Here is a 16,161-nt window from a genome sequence, read left to right as displayed (position 1 = left end):
TGTTCTTTCCATCTGATACGAGCAACAATATTTCTATGGTAAACTTGGGAGTTGTAATTACTTGAGTCTTCCTTTTTGTTAAAACAGGTAAACAGTATATTTTATACTTTGTACATATTATAATGACTTTATATTTTTGCCCCTGTGTGCCGCTGGTCCATAGATACATGTATCACAATAAGACATAAGGGTTAGATGACATGTTAGATGGTGTCATTTCATTTCATTTAGGAAAAGCCTTCTCTGTTCAAACTGGGCATCAGATGTCTCCCCAAAAATCCTCATAAAAATATAGTATAGCAAAAAACGATCTAAATTCCATACATTAGTTTGTGTACTGTTTCTACATTCTATTCAATTTCAATGTGACCAATTTATGAAAAGATTAGACACACAAAGCAACAAACTTGCAGAGCAGTTTTATTTTATTTTTTAAATGATAATAATAAATCCTCAGTGTTCCACTGTCACTTAGTGTCATTGATGTGGTCCTTGTAATGATGGTGAATGTGGCGTGTGTGTGTGGACTTCCTATCAGGGGGCCTCCTGTCGTCCTGCTTCATTAAAGAGTCAGTGTGATGCCAGGATCTGAATGAAACTGGACTCATCACTTACACTCAAATGACTAAAGGAAATATCCGCTTTGACATTATATTTACTTATGAATATTAAAGGAAATCAAGTCCTGTTTCCAGTAAGACAAAGAATAAAACAGAGCCACAGTGTGAGAAAACCCAGAGGTCGACCTACTGCAGCCCACTGGTGCCCAAACAGAATCACTTTTAGAAATACAAACATGAAGAAAGATAATAATAATAATAATAATAATAATAATAATAATAATGTAGGAATAATAATAACATTACCAGCAGCTCTGTGGTTGTGGTTGTGCTGATAAAGCAGCTTTAGATTTTTTAGACTCGACTCACAGTAGAGAGTGGACTTACGAAAGCTTTCAGAAATATTTGTGCGTATTTGGGAAAACTGTGCATATTTGGCTGTAGTTGCACATAAAATAAACATTTGTAATGAGTCCAGTCGTACATAAAATATATTGTGTGTTTTATCCATCAGAATCCGAATTGAAAAGTTATGACGTCAAGAATTACAATTACAAAATAAAAATTTATGATTACACTTTCATCAGTATGAATACAAATTCACAGACGGGACTTTACTGTCAAAAATACATCATCACTTCACAGACATTATTTATCGAGCAGAAGAAACATCGATCAAGATCAAGACTGTGCATGTTTAAGTTTGTAGCAGAGTAAAAACAGAGTAATGACACAACAAGAAGCTACAACAGCGACCAACAAGTGGGTTCATTCACATTTATTGTAAAAAAGTCTTGTCTTGCCACAGTGAATTCAAAAACCGAATGCTGCTGTGTAATATCATGTAGAAATCCCTCCTCTGAACGGGAAACTGCACCGACATCTTAGTAGAAACATAGTGGAGCCAGTTGGGGAACATCAGACGTAACATTATCCCAGGACTAATTAGTAAATATCAGCATTCTCTGTATGTTTAAATTAAAACATTCATGGCTACAGTCACAGCGAGCATCAGTCAGTCTTAACCTTCATCTCAGCTGCATTTCTCACATGATCAATCCGCAGACACAGGTCACTGAAGTAGACTGACCAAAATTTCCTCAGGACTCTGAAATGTCCCAGTTTACACCAAACACTACCAAACTGTCCTGGTTACAGACAGTGGGTGATATATGAGTTATAATGAGTTATAATGAACTAGCAAATCATGACACGGTGATGTTACACTTACCGGTAAATATACATAACAAGGTGTCGCCTGTAAACACGAACATTAACTGATGCTGGAAGCTGCATTAAACTGTCATGTGTAACATTTCATTGATGTGACGTGTGTAACCAGGACAGTTTGCAGTGTTGTGCATGAACGAGTTCAAAAGAACACGTTCATTGAACACGTTTATTTTTCAGTGAACTTTGAACTGAACGGAACACATTTGTAAATCAAAAACTTGAATGTGAATTTGTTCAGATTATGTGAGATGAACGACGTACGACACTGTTGGGGTTCAGTTAAATTTGTTTTCACTTGTTGAGTCGAGTGACAAGGTCTGCTCACACTTTTTAAACTGCATGTTGGGCTGTCACTCACTGCCCACGGGCTCCTCCTGTACAGCCTCACCAGAGACCACTTGTGTGTGCAGTGCATCTTGGGTAATGTAGTGTGAAGTAGAGATGGGCATAATTAGTCAACTATCATTTTCAAATTATTTTGCCAACAATCGGACGCTCAGAACAATATATAACCAGCCAAACTGGATTCACGCTTCTGTCCGGATGCTTTGCAACACCTTGGGACCTGCCGCGGTTTTTGAGTGCAGAGCACAGCACATTCTCACTTTCCCTGCACAGAACCAGAGCGCAGAGGAAGGTGCGGAACCGCTCAGACCCAGTCCATCAAGCACTGGTCTTACTCTCCCTCGTCTGGAACCAGCACGTGGAGGACAGAGCCTCCAGATCATCTGACCAATGTGCTCGGAGTACGGCACAAGACCAAAGACCAGCCCCCAGCCCCCAGCCCCGTCCTGAGAGGCTGAGCGCTACAGTGAGTGTCCTGTGTCTTTATCGCTGTTGGCTGCTGCTGTTACCTGAGCTCAGCTTCTGCTCCGGGCTGATGTCCCATGAGTTTGTACAAAGTTCTACATGCTGCTGTTTTATGACGGCCCGTGGTCTTGTATTGGTAATTGGAGGTATCTCTGTTCTCTCGAGAAACAGAGGCATGTCAATCAGACCAATTTTGGTTGGTTTGCTGGTGTGAAAGAGGACCACACTGGAGTCTATATGCTACATAATAATTATTTTATTGCCTTGTGAGGACCAAATAACCAAATGTGAAAATGCCCTAAACAATTGATTGTTAACAGTTTCGTCGAACAAGTTAGTTCAGTAGATTTTTCTTTCATTACCAGAGGGGTACCAACAATTTTATCCACAAAATTATGACCACCAATTATGACCACCAAACTATGCAGCCTCACACAGAGTAAACATGAAGGCAATGTGTCGTCTGATATATTTAATAAGGGTCACATGATATGAGATAAAGATGTTTGATAACTACATGTTGTATCGTAAACTATATCATTGTAATATATACATAAGTTGAGCAAAATTAAAACATATACCAAGCCCAAACTGGGTTATAGGAGAAAATTGTGAATAAAAACTATTTTCACATCTATGCATCAAAAAAGTAATTTTTTTCATATGGAGAACTTTGTATTGTATTTTTATTTTTGTCATTATTGATTATTTGCAGTGTTAGTATGTAAGATATATTGTTCAGCTGTATCTTTCTCTTTCTCATTACATTTGATTCCAACAGGCAATAAATCATAGTTTAGAGGGGGAAAAGTGAACATTCACACTGCCATTTAACTCTTTTGATTTCTTTTATCATGTATTATATCATTTTCTGTACATTCACTTTACCCATTTCTGCATAAAAAACAAGTCACTGCAGTATTCCATGTGTCTGACATGTGAATTAAACAATGTGAAAAAAACAAAAAAAAACAATAAAACATGAATAAGTATTAAATAAAGGCCAAAGCACACATTTAAAATATATGTAGTCATGATTTTTATTAATGCACATAAAGTGTGATGTTTGGAGGTGCTGTAGCGCTGTTGACGCCTGGGCCCCTCCACTGCTGCTCCACTACGGCCGCTCCTTTGGGCGGCTGGATCTTTCACAATGAAGTTTCAGGAGACGCAGCTCCTCTCGTGTTGAAAAGAGTTCAGCAGTCTGCTCCTGCAGCCTCCTGGACAGTTTTTCATTTTCCTTGTTGGTTTGATTTCCACCAACATCATAACAAGTGGTTTGAGTCTCCATTGTAAGTTTAAGTTTTTCTTTCAGCTTCTCATTGACTTTTGTGGTGTTGCCCAGCTCTTGTCTGAGCTCTACTTTGTCTGCCACCGACTTGTTGTACAGACATTTTATTTCTTTGTACGCACTATCTTGATTTTCCAGCTCTTTCTCTTTTTTCAGGAGGTTAGCTTTGAGCTCTTTCAACCCCAGTTCTTTTGTGTTCGTTTTTTCCCTGACTCTTTTGAAGTTGGCAAACTCTTGCCTGAGTTGCACATGTTCCTGTACTTTAGCATTATACAGGACACGGATCTTCTTATGTGTGTTCTCTAGATCTTGTTGTTCCTTTTCCTTCTTCTGGAGAGTAGCAGTAAGTTTTTGCACCTCCAAGTCTTTTTCATCAGACTTTTCTGTGACTTCATTGGAGTTCAGCTTTTACATTAGCTCCACATTTTCCATTATTATAGAAGTATACAGTTTATAAAGTTGCTTATATTTTCTAACTTCTTTTTGTAGCTGCTTGTCCTTCTCCTGAAGAGTTTTGGTGAGTTTTCGCAACTTCAAGTCTTTTTCTTTCACCTTTCCCCTGACTTCACGGGAGTTGGACTTCTTTCCTCAAAGCTTGAGGAGTCCTGGATGTCAGGAGACACCTGGGTCTCCTCTGGCTTCTGAACGCCGCCTGATGGTGTGGGGCAGAACAGAGCCTAAACAAAAACATTGCTGGAGGCTTAAGAGTTCATTTGCTCACAGGGCCCAATCAGCGCAACATTTTCATTTATAACACATATGCACCAGTAACTCAGTTAGTAGAGCATTCACCCACTGATCTGAAGGTTGGCGGTTCGATTCCAGCTCTCGACATATTGAGTTGGCAGGTTGAGCGGTCAGATCCACTGACCCACAGGTTGGCTGGTGTGATTCCAGCTCCCACAGATGAATGCTGCTGTTGTGTCCTTGAGCAAGACACTTAACCCACCTTGCCCACAGTGTCTGTGTACACTGGTGTGTGAACGTGAGTGTGAATGGGTGAGTGGTTCCTTGTTGTAAAGCGTGAGTGCCTTGAAGGTGGAAAAGCGCTATAGAAAAATGTGACCATTTACCACAGTGTAAATCTATGGATATACTTGTACAAATGTAGGAAAGCAAATAAATACATTCAAATTCTGTACAAAGTGCTTTTGTCTTCAAGGCTTTGGGATTTGTGCAATCATTTATAGAATTTATATAAGAGGACAAGAGGGACTGAAAATTTGGGTTTCTGACTAGAAAATTTACAGCAATGAATATGAAACTTTTGCAAGGTTCAACACATATATTTTTTTGGCAGGAATATTTTTTCTCAAAGACACCAAAGATCACCAAGATCTTAAAAACGGGACAGAGTTACCAATAAACAGCTCTGTTTTAGTTGAGTCATCATTAGATATGTACATAAGTGGACATCAGCATTTTCCCTCCTGAAGGAATGGCGTCAAAAACAAGGTGATGCCTTTGTTGTACAACAGTTGGTGTACACAGATGACACCCTGATCAACCCATTTTTCTAAGAAAAGAGATTTGTGTTTGAAGCATATATCTTTGTTATTCCATATGTAATATTTTTGTGGTGAGAAGTTGTTCTTATATATTAAAGTCCAACATAACAGTAACTGTTAGTGAAAGTTAGAGAGTTTAGTTGGAAGCTTATCAATGCTATAATCACACCTCAGAATAAAATTTAAACCTCCTAATGCATCAAATATATGTGTTGAAATGAAATTCCATAATAAATGTGGGTTCAATAAATATCTTTTAATCCATTCAATTTGGAAAAAGGAATGTAGAGTCTGAAAATCTAGAACGTTAAATCCACCATTACTTAAATGATTAATCATTACATTTTTTCTAATGAGGTGTGTTTTTTTTCTCCCAGATAAAGTCAAATAAGTTTTTGTCTACTTGTGCATGAATGTTTTTTGGTACATCAAGAGCAGAGCTGATATAGACTAGACTAGAGAGTGTGGGCTTCTTCCCTGTGTTTTTAAAGTTTCATTTATGTTAATTCGCCCTGTACTGAATCCCTGTGTACAATAATATGCTGTGTATGTTTTTGGACTTTGGAGTGTCAGTGGGGTTGGGATATGATGTCATATGGACGGTGAATGTATATGGGACAGATAAGGGGTGTGTCTCTGTAGTGGGAACATATAAGTTGGTCCTGAGACCAATTCACCAGGCCTGCATGCCTGCACGAAGTCAATATTATGCTTATACAACTCGCTATCTTTTAGTAGGGGATTGTGCCAAGGACACTGTGTTTACGAAAAACAGGGCACCCTGCCCCATTGCCAGTCTCAAAAGACTGGACATGGGACAGGAATGCGCCTCCATGTATGTGTGCGCGGTGGAGACTGGCCCTCTCTGCACGCACAGGTGCATGAAGAGAATATATAGAGGCGGAGGGAAAGCACCCACTTTAGAGTCTGCTGCGGGTTGCGTACGAATGCCCAGCCGGGTTTAAGCCACTCTGCCGTGGGTTGTTGGCTCTCCAGCCCAGTGTCAACGGTGAGTTTGATTTTCTTATGTGCCAGTTTGTGTGATGATTGATGCTTAAACCCATTGATTGATTGATATGATTGTAACAATGTTAAGCGGGGAGTAACCGGACACATTTGTTCTAGCTTCATTGTAACAATTATTGAGCGGGGAATAAACAGGCACATTTATTCTAGCTTGTTGTAACAATGTTAAGCGGGGAATAGACAGACACGTTTACTCTAGCTTCATTGTGTGCTGGCATTGATTGATGTGAAATAGTGATTGCCTGGTTGTGACTACTTCCCACGAACCTTTTAAGATATTTCACAAAACAGTCTCCAACCTTTAGCATCTGCCAGTCTGTGATAGGACACGTGTTGGGACAAAAGTGCTGTGTATGTTTCCATGAAGATGTGAACTCAACAGTTCTGCTGGTATAAAAGGACCCAGTTTTTCTGTGCATGAGTTGGGGAACGTCGACTGCGTTGTCGAGGACGACCGACGCACGCACAGAGAGACGCCGCGTAGGCAGAATCCTGCTGAATCAACTTGAATCTTGAGACCTGAACCTGCCTGAACCAGTAAAGAGACATGTCTGAGAACTGTTCTAACTCTCCAAGCCTCTTTCTTAAGATCCTCTGTTCAGGCTGCCTCCAGGAGAAGCTGACAAGAGCCCTTCAGCTTTGGAGAGTAGGATTCTGATAAGTCCCTTTGAAGCCACATGTTCAGTTTAGTTTGAATTCTATGCATAAGAGGGTTAAAGTTTTCAGCTTTTTCTTCTTCTTCTTTTATGATAGTAACAACCAAGTATTTCACTTTTTATTTCACCGGGATTCCTGATATTAATTTGAGTCCTGAAGCTAAGGAAAATGTGGTTAATAAGTTGATAGCATAGTTTACCTGAGAACAATCATTTAAAAAGAGAGCTGTGTCGACAGCACGCTGACTTACACATATTTCTCTTCCTGCAATAGATATTCCTTTAAGGTCACTATTCTTAATATAATTGGCTAAAATTTGCATGGGTAATAAAAATAGAAAAGCAGAAATTGGGCAGCCCTAGTGTATTCTACGTTCTATATTAAATCTATGAGTTGTTCCATGGGGCAGTTTTATAGAGCTGTTCCCAGATATATACAAGGTGTGAATGGAGTTTTTAAAAAGCTCACCAAAGCCAAATAAATCAAGAGCTTTAAGCACAAACTGGTGTTCTAATGAGTCGAATGCTTTATGGAAGTCCAAAAATAGAATGAAACTGTTTTCTGAAATAAGATCTTAATCATCTAAAATGGCGAGGATGAGTCTAATACTGTCAGTGATATATCTCCCATAAAGCCGTTCTGCGACTCCTCAGTTATATCATTGAGTATTTTCTTTAACTTGGTGGCCAGGCAGGTTCTCTGTTTGTTGAAAAATGTATAGTCAGTGCAATTACTTTGTGATCTGTTAGAGGTGTGGGAGTAATTTCTGTTTTGTATTTGAAGTGTGAAATTGATTCCGAGACAAGCCAGAGATCTATTCTGGATTGTAGCGTACCGTTTCTCTTTTTCCGAGTGAATTCTCTATTATGTGGATTATTTGTTCTCCACATATCAATGAGCCCTCTTTCATTCATGAACTCTGTTAAATATAAGTGAATATTATTTTTGCTGGGGTACCTGTCCACATCATCATTGGGTGTACAGTTGAAATCCCGTCCTAATATTATCTTTAAATCTGAAAATCTTTCTAAAATGCTTTCTATTGCTGTATTTAAGTCATGAAATAACTTTTTATTTTTCCTTTACCACAGATAATTTATAAACACTGTTAGAAATGAACTTTTCTTAATTATGAATTATTAACAAAACAATACTATTATTGATTTAGCACAGAAAATGCAGCTCTATCCATTGTTAGGGTTAGGTCAGCATCTATGATCATCTACATTCATGTGTATTGGAAATCTGTGTGTTGTATGTAAAATACATATTACATAATACATCATCTTTTGATGGCATCTGGTGGTAGAAATGCAAAAACAACGAGATTATGCATGCAAACATATTTATTATCTTTAGCTAGAACTAAAATGACAAAAATAAATACAAGTGGAATAACTGAAGGCAAGTGAAATAGTTGGAATAAGTCAGGGGCTATTCAAATACGACATACAAGAGGAAACATTGCTTATGCTGTTGGCTGCCAATGTTCTTATCAGCTTGTTGAGGTCAAGTTTAGGCTCAGGCAGGTGACAGGTGACTTAATATCGGACAGAAACTGTTCATCTTCAGACACACAGTGGTATTTCACTAGCAAGGGCCACGCCACCACAATGGAATACGGTAAAGATATTTCTTGATGATGGTGAGATGTGGTGGCTGGGAGGAGACTCTGGATGGGGGCTCTGTCTCAGGTGGTCAGCCGGACCAATTCAGGACCCACCCTTTGTAGACGATGAGGTCTTCGAGCTGAAGGATGAACGAGAGGTACGGGGTGGGAGGGAGGGGGTAGAGAGAGCAGAGACAGACGGTGTTGTTGGGATAGGCCTGTATAAATAGGGCTTTTTGGGTAATTGAAGGTGCGGTTGAGCTGAGCTTGGTTCACTGGAGAGGAGCAGGGGGAGGTTGAGGCGTGGTCCTACTCCTGAATCTAAGAAGACAACAGACCGGAAGACAATTAAATAGAATACATTTTGTTGTCCACCATGAATGCACTTAAAAATGAGTTGTGCGTAAGGACAGTGCATTACAGTACTTACATTATGGTGTTTAAGGAAAATGTTCAGGTTTCCCAGAGCAGAGTGTTGTGTAGCATTACAGTGTTGGTAAAGGATGCCATGCGCCGCTCGGACAGGGCACAACCTGTGTGAATGCTGTTGCTCAGCAGAAGTGTGGGAAGGAGGCTGAAAAGTGTCCACATTCACTTAGGTACAGGCGTCAACCAGTTTTGGAATAAAGGCCGAAACAGGGTGCAGGGCCACTCTGAGATGATCAGAGCTGAATCGCATACAAGACAGAGGCACTGATAAAGTCTGAATATCACTGACACGCTTGGCAGTGGCCTTCCACTTCTGTCCCTGGATATAAGATACATGGATATAAGCCTCCTTCCTCCCCTCCTCCTCTCCACAGTACTAGCTCACTGGAAGAAAAAAACACAAATAAATGTTAATCAGCCTCCCTCCTGACCCAGCCTGGACCTTGTGCAAAAAACACAAATATTCAATATACTTGGAGGAGGGACAAATACAATCCATAGAACTCTCAAGTGTACCTGTATTTTGTACAACAACTTGGATATAAGCCTCCTTCCTCCACTCCTCCTCTCCACAGCCCCCACTGTAAAGTTCCATCTCACTGTAAGAAAAAAAGGCGAGTAAAGGTACTGTACTTCAATAATTCAATACTATAAACAAAAAACTTACCTGTACTATATATTCTTTGGTTTTTTACCCTCTTCCTCCTCTTTCTGCAGGATCACACTTGCCTGATGTTGAAAGCTCAAAAGAAAAGAAATAAGTATTATTTTTCTGTAAAGTAATGTGGTAATAATCAATCAGTACTCACCATTTTGTCCATTATATTTGTCACATATTCCTGTATTTAAGTCCCAAACAACAGGAAAAATGTGTGCTGTCGTTCAGTTGCCACACATGTTGCTTTGGCTCAGTGTTGCTTCAGAGACTATTGCTCTAGAATACAGGAGACATCAGAGGCGTTTCCTGCAGGTTGATGGATAGCACACAGGTCCTCGTGCAGAATATGGAGCACATAGGCCATGGTGCTTTGTCTCTTGAGCTGGGCACATGACAGTCCCACCTCAGGACCTGAGCCTGGACGTCAGGCAGACTCTGGGAACAAAGAAAAAAAGAACATAAATATATAATATACTTAGAGAGACAAATGCAATTCATTGTTGTCGACAACGTACCTGTATTTTGTATAACATGGATAGAAGCATCCTCCTCCACTCCTCCTCTCCACAGCCTGCAGTATAAAGTTCCATCTCACTGTAAGAAAAAAAAAAACGAGAAATAAATGTACTGTACTTCAACAACTTCATACTGTAAATTTATATAAAAACTTACCTGTACTGTATATTCTTTGTCACTTTGAGGGGTTGTTACTCGGGGATACAGGGGACATCAGAGGCGTTTCCTGCAGGTTTGTGGACAGCACACGGGTCGTCACGGAGAAGCATGGAGAGAACACAGGCCATGGTGCTTTGTCTCTTGAGCTGGACACGCGACAGTCCCACCTCAGGACCTCAGCAGCCCTCCTGACCCAGCCCGGACCTCGGGGAGGACTCTGGAACAAGAGGTCCTGTGCATATCTTCATTTCCTACTGAATCCTCAAATGTTCAAAAGAGCCAGACATACTGTATGATCTTGTTTTCTTTTCAAATTGGCTTCTTTGCTTTGACATGTCTCCCATTTCTGTCCCTATGAAAACCAAACACAAATGTATATAATATAGTCGGAGGAGGGACAAATACAATTCATAGAACTCTCAAGTGTACCTGTATTTTGTATGAAAAATATGGATATAAGCCTCCTTCCTCCACTCCTCCTCTCCACAGTCTGCACTGTGAAGGTCCATCTCACTGGAAGAAAAACAGACAAATAAATGTACTGTACTTTAATAATTTAATACTATCAATATAAAAACTTACCTGTACTGTATATTGTTTTTATCACGCCGACATTTTTCCCCTCCTCACGTTTTTCCCACTGTTTGTTTTTCCCTTATCCATGGAGAAGGTGCAAGAGCCTAGCTAAGGAGCTTAAAATGAAATCTAAAAATGCAAACTATTTACACCATAAAAATTACACCACACAAAATCTATTTAAAAATGTTCACACTAAAACACACACAGCAAACTATTTACAACATAATAATAACACACACACAAAATGTATTTAAAAACTGTTCACACGGCAAACTATTTACAGCATAATAATAATAATAACACCACACAAAAACTATTTAAAAATTGTTCACACGGCAAACTATTTACAGCATATAATAATAATCATGTGTTTTTTTTGTTTTGTTGTTTGCATTGGGTAGTTATCAAGCGTCACCCTTAACTGCAAGACTCCAGATCCTCTTCTGTGACTGAAACACAAACAGAAAGAGGATCAGTTCTTAAAATAAAAGGAGTACTTGTGTGTTTGGGGAGTAAATGGCCTCTGTGGCTCACTTGCCCTTTTCCAGTCCTTCCAGTCCTTCTTGCGCTCCTCCAGGTAGTCCTCCATCTGCACCACCCAGTCCGGCCTAGGTCCAGGGAACAGGCGGGCAGCGTCCAACTCCTCCAGCGGGAGAAGAGGGGCAGGGGCAGGAGAAGAGGAGGAAAGCTTCGGAAGCTTCGCAGGGCGAGCGGGCTCGGCACAAGCGGGGCGCTTCCGAGACAGAGGAGCACAGTGAGGATGCCTGAAACCAGGAAGCATAGTGTCAGGGAGAGGGATTATCTGAATGCCCCTGGCAGGAGCGGCGGGCGCAGGGCGGCGGGCAGCAGCAGCGGCGAGCGCAGGGCGGCGGGCAGCAGCAGCGGCGGGCGCAGGGCGGCGGGCAGCAGCAGCGGCGGGCGCAGGGCGGCGGGCAGCAGCAGCGGCGGGCGCAGGGCGGGCAGCAGCAGCAGCGGCGGGCGCAGGGCGAACAGCAGCAGGCACAGGGCGGCGGGCTGCAGGGGTGAGCGTAGGATGCACAGTAGCAGCAGCGACAGGGTCACTAAAAACAAAGGAAGAAGGCAGCACAGAAAAGGTGAGCTGAGGAGTAGGAGGAGGCATTGTGGAAGCAGGAGTTTGTAACGTTTGCGTGCGTATTTATGTATGTGTGTGTGTGCGTTTGTGTGTGAGGATTTAGAGCAAGAGCCGGGGTCCTGTGCAGGACGTCTGGACGCCTGATGGATCACCGGGCCAACGACCACACGGATCTGTGGAGAGGAACAGAACGTGTCAAACACCAGTGTTACCAGAGTTCACATCTTAAGAGTCCAGCAAAACCACAGCTGAGAACATAAAGAGTTCAGTTAACACTCCACATGGGGCCATATTCACATTTGGTGTTGCAATTATTATGGCAAAAATAACTGTGATTAATGATTACATCATGATAATTATTCAAGTTGCTGACAGTTAAAACAGCTTATATTTACATATTTAAATGACTGTACTTTGTTATAAATAAAAACTATTAAAAGTATTAGTAATAAACTATTAAAAGTAGTAGACTATATTTTGATTAAACTTAGGTAAATATGATTTTAAGCTCCTTTTTATTTGTTGTATAGACAACTTCTAAGACCCCCAACTGATTGGAGATCACTTAACTCAATCTATGAACATACCCATTCATTTGGGGACTATTTAAGAAATGGTGCATTTTTAAATTAGCTCAACATATGCTTTCATTTGACATGTGGAACTTGACATGTAAGTAATACCATTTATATTGTCAACCTGTGAACCGCAACAATGCTAAAAAGCACAAGGAAAATTCAAGACTTTCAGTATACCATTCAGTATACTTACTAGGATTTGGGATCTAAATTCTGGGTATGGGCAGATTTTAATTGAACAATACAGTGGACTGTAGGGATTGCGAGGTGATGTGTAATTTTATTTTGTCAGAGTCCAAGAAAATCAGGTGTATCTTTAAAAAAGAATTTTAGCCTGAACCATTTGGGAAAAGGCCTGCATGCCTAACTATAATGTTCCAATAAAAGCAGCAGGAGTTCTCCTCTAGTACCTCAATACATGTTTTATTTGCTAAGGTTGCTGTTCTACATGTATCGTCTCACTATAGTCACCCTATTATTAGGCTCTAGTCAATGGTCAGTTAAGTGACCGCTGGAACTTAACTCATTCTAGGTGGAATCATTGGAAAAACCATGACACCTACAGCAGATATTTAGTAGATTCGAAGCACAAGAGCTCACATTTCTTGGAATAAATATACCATAAAACATGACCTAGACACTGATAAAGGGGCATTTGCTGAGCTAATGATTGCTTTTTCAGTAACATGATGAAAACCCATAAGGCCTATGAAGCAGGAAAGTGTCAAACCTCACGTGCTCCTCAGAAACGTCTCCTAGTCCGATGCAGAAGGTTGTCAGCCAAAGTCTGGGTGAAATTCTGTCGGACTTGTGCCTCTTCTATTCAGAAATCGTCGATTTAATTTGTCAAATACAAGTTTTCGATCGCAGTCAAGGTTTGCAAAGTTTGCAGAGAGCGCGCATCACTCAAAAGATGCACTTAGCAACAGCAGCGCCGTGCGTGCGCGCGACGGCACAACGCTTACGTACAACTCTTACGTACGTCTGTGCAGTACGTGCTTCTTCCACTCAATTCCAAACTCAAAAGGTCCACTAACCAAAAGTCACGGTGTATGTCCAAACTTCAAACTTCTAACAAAAAATGTAGTGAATCCACATGGAACATCTGAACTATGCGCAAAGTACTAAATACACTACTAGATAGATAAATACTAAATACACTAGCTAGATGGCTACTTGAGCAAAGCTAAGGCGCTCTGCTCCCGTTCCTCCTGTACCACTGTCACTGCGCTTGTCTCTGCAGAGCCGCTCTTCTGTCTGGATCATGTCAGTCGATCGCACCAATACTTCTGTCCTACTGAACATTGAAAACTGTAATCGAGCAGCAGAAAGAAAGTTTGGAGTGAGCGAGAAACTTGTGAGGGACTGGCTAAAGACAGCTTCACGGTAACCGGGAGGATGCGCCATGCAACTTTCCTGGAAGTCATTGGACGGATAAAGCCTGGACTTCACCGACGACCGAAACCATCCTGTCGGGATTCAGAAAGGCTGGAATAATTCGAAGTGGAACTGATGCTGAGTGTGAAGGCAGCTACACAGAAGAGGAACGCGGCGCCCCGTTTACCCATGGATCTATTCAAATAATTGTCGTCGCGGAGTTGCTCAGAAGTGACACCGAGGGTGAAAAATTCTGTGAATTTAGGTAAACTTGTGATGTTATGTTGTTTATGCTACAGCTATCTGAATAACTTAATAGCTTACGTTAATGGCCTGTTGTTCTCTATTCTACTGTTATTACTATAACTTGCCTTTCAAGATAAAATGTGTGTTCTTGGTCTCTGATTTGATAAAACACATTTCCCCAAAAAAGTGTGACTTATAGGACTTATATGTTCTTTCTTCTTCAATATGCTTTTTTTTTTTTTTTTTTTTTTTTTTTTTTTGATATGGAAGCACATCCAAAAAGCACAGCAAAAAACAAAACTAAACAAAAAAACAACCAACCAACCAAACAAACAAACAAACAAACAAAAAAAAACACGCTGCTGTAAGTAGTAACCTATTATACAGATTTCAGAAAATGAACAATATATACACAGAAATAGCATAATAACTGAACAGGGCTAGAGTTTCATTACATTGCACATACATTAAAATACGGAACATGTTAAGGTCGCTGGTTACTATGACAGCCAAACTTTAAGTACTAAAACTGCACCAAAACTTCGGTCACTTTACATTGACTTCTCCTGGCAGCTACTCGTGTTCTCGTCGGCTCCTACAGTTTCACTCAAACTCTTCCAAAGTTTGACCGAAGCCGCATCTTGACCTGCTCCACAAAATAGTATGATGGTTTTTGGAGGAAATCTTTTGAAATTTTTCTGGGGCACGTTTTTTCAGTGGAAGGCATTTTTGGTGCAAAGAAAGTGTGTCACGGTAAAAAGTACATAAGCTACAACAAATTTTAAGATATTTCCAGATTTATTACATATTTGTTCATAAATATAAGAGAAAATTTCATGGATTTAAAAATGATTCATGAAATGACAGTCAGTTTACTCAAGTGGATATACGTGCGCGTCGGTTAAACAGACTTTTCTTCAGATTTGAAGTAATAAAGGTGTATTCTCTTTTATTTTTAACGTATTTTAATTTACTACTTAGACTTATTTAAGGAAACTCTAAGGTTAAAGCAGCTAATTACTCAGCAACATCTGTACAGTACTAAACATGGGACATGGGTGGATAGCATTGCACCATACTACCTTGTACAACACTGAACAGAGTTAAATTCACTTTTATTTGTCTTGTTCAATCACTACTTTCAGTCTACTTTGTCAAACCTACTCATACTATTGGTCCTTCAGGCTTTAAGTGAGTGGCAGGTGAATTCAACCGATCACAGACAAGTGTCAACTCCCAGTAGAAAAGAGTTTTAGTTCCCTCTCAAGGCAATGTAAAGATATTAGGTCCACATTCACACTGGTCCTGCTCTAGTCCTGGTTTTAGTTCTGATGTAGACTTGGTTTAGTCTTGTTCTAGTCCTGGTTTGGTTAAGTTAAACATTTCACATGGCCATTAAAATCAAAGAAATAAAAAAAATGAGTCAGTGCGAATCCAGTGTTTGCTACAGAGAAATGCCTCAAAATGTGACATGATGATTTATTTATGTTTCTGTTCGGCAGTAGCTCAGTTGGTAGAGCATTCGCCCACTGATCTGACGGTTGGCGGTTTGATTCCAGCTCTTGACATAAAACATCACAGGTTGAGCGGTCAGATCCACTGACCCACAGGTTGGCTGGTGTGATTCCAGCTCCCACAGATGAATGCTGTCGTTGTGTCCTTGGGCAAGACACTTAACCCACCTTGCCCACAGTGTCTGTGTACACTGGTGTGTGAATGTGTGTGTGAATGGGTGAGTGGTTCCTTGTTGTAAAGCGCTTTGAGTGCCTTAAAGGTGGAAAAGCGCTATAGAAAAATGTGACCATTTACCATCACTGACGTCCTGGAAGACC

At 40.5% G+C, this 16,161-nt stretch overlaps 1 long non-coding RNA gene across 1 annotated transcript; it reads right to left on the bottom strand.

Annotated features, from left to right (window-relative positions):
* Positions 1–10,330: 10,330 nt before the first annotated feature.
* LOC129409251 (uncharacterized) lies at positions 10,331–10,798 on the bottom strand. The gene is made up of 3 exons (XR_008632318.1): positions 10,746–10,798; positions 10,454–10,673; positions 10,331–10,375 (listed from the first exon to the last, which is right to left on the bottom strand). It is a non-coding gene; the product is annotated as an uncharacterized LOC129409251 (long non-coding RNA).
* Between the last annotated feature and the right edge of the window lie 5,363 nt (positions 10,799–16,161).

This window comes from Boleophthalmus pectinirostris, unplaced genomic scaffold (genome assembly GCF_026225935.1).
Source record: "Boleophthalmus pectinirostris isolate CB_2022bp ecotype Guang Dong unplaced genomic scaffold, ASM2622593v1 HiC_scaffold_10, whole genome shotgun sequence".
Taxonomy (NCBI): domain Eukaryota; kingdom Metazoa; phylum Chordata; class Actinopteri; order Gobiiformes; family Gobiidae; genus Boleophthalmus; species Boleophthalmus pectinirostris.
The sequence above is the reverse complement of the archived record's forward strand: the minus strand, read 5'-3'. Positions and strand labels throughout refer to the sequence as shown.